At 52.0% G+C, this 627-nt stretch overlaps 1 protein-coding gene across 1 annotated transcript in view; it reads right to left on the bottom strand.

Moving 5' to 3' along the window:
* The window catches only part of WNT7B (Wnt family member 7B), a 95,537-nt gene that overhangs the window by 94,366 nt on the left and 544 nt on the right, over positions 1 to 627 (bottom strand). The window lies entirely within an intron of this gene.

Here is a 627-nt window from a genome sequence, read left to right as displayed (position 1 = left end):
GTTTTTGGATTGCAACTCCCCTTATGCATTCTTGATCATTTAAAAAAAAAAAAAATCCCGCAGCTATGCAAAGACAGGATCTTTAAAGGGTTTGTAGCTCGACAGGTAAGGACTCGGCTGGGGCTCAGGAATGTGGAAATTCAACTCAAGTCAGCCTACTGCGACGAGCAATATTAATAAGGGCATACAGGTACGGGGGGAGAGGCAGAGGGAGAGAGGGAGAAACTTGGCAACTAAAATAACAGAGTGATCTCGATCGCGGTGATCAAATACCGAGGAGCAAACAGCGGGCTTCCCGGGAGCCCCCGCCGCCGGCCGGCCTGCGAGCCCCCGCGCCGGTCCCTTCTGCGGAGCCCGCCCCGCCTCCCGGCCGCTTCAGCGCGGAGGCAGCCGGACCAGTTGTCAAGTTAATTTCAACACGTCCGTGTGATGGATAGAAACGCAAATTGTGTCTAGGCCTGCATAAAACAAATCCCTGAGTGCAGGTTCAGAGCAGGGATTCCCCTCCTCCCGCCCCTTTCGCCTTTTTAATACCTAAGCTCTGCTCTATTGTCCCAGCAGCAGCGGCTGAGTTAACTCTGTCGGGCTGCCTTTTTTTTTTTTTTTTTTTTTTTTTTTTTCCCACGG

Source organism: Aptenodytes forsteri, unplaced genomic scaffold (genome assembly GCF_000699145.1).
Source record: "Aptenodytes forsteri isolate BGI_AS27 unplaced genomic scaffold, ASM69914v1 Scaffold277, whole genome shotgun sequence".
In the NCBI taxonomy this organism is placed as follows: domain Eukaryota; kingdom Metazoa; phylum Chordata; class Aves; order Sphenisciformes; family Spheniscidae; genus Aptenodytes; species Aptenodytes forsteri.
The sequence above is the reverse complement of the archived record's forward strand: the minus strand, read 5'-3'. Positions and strand labels throughout refer to the sequence as shown.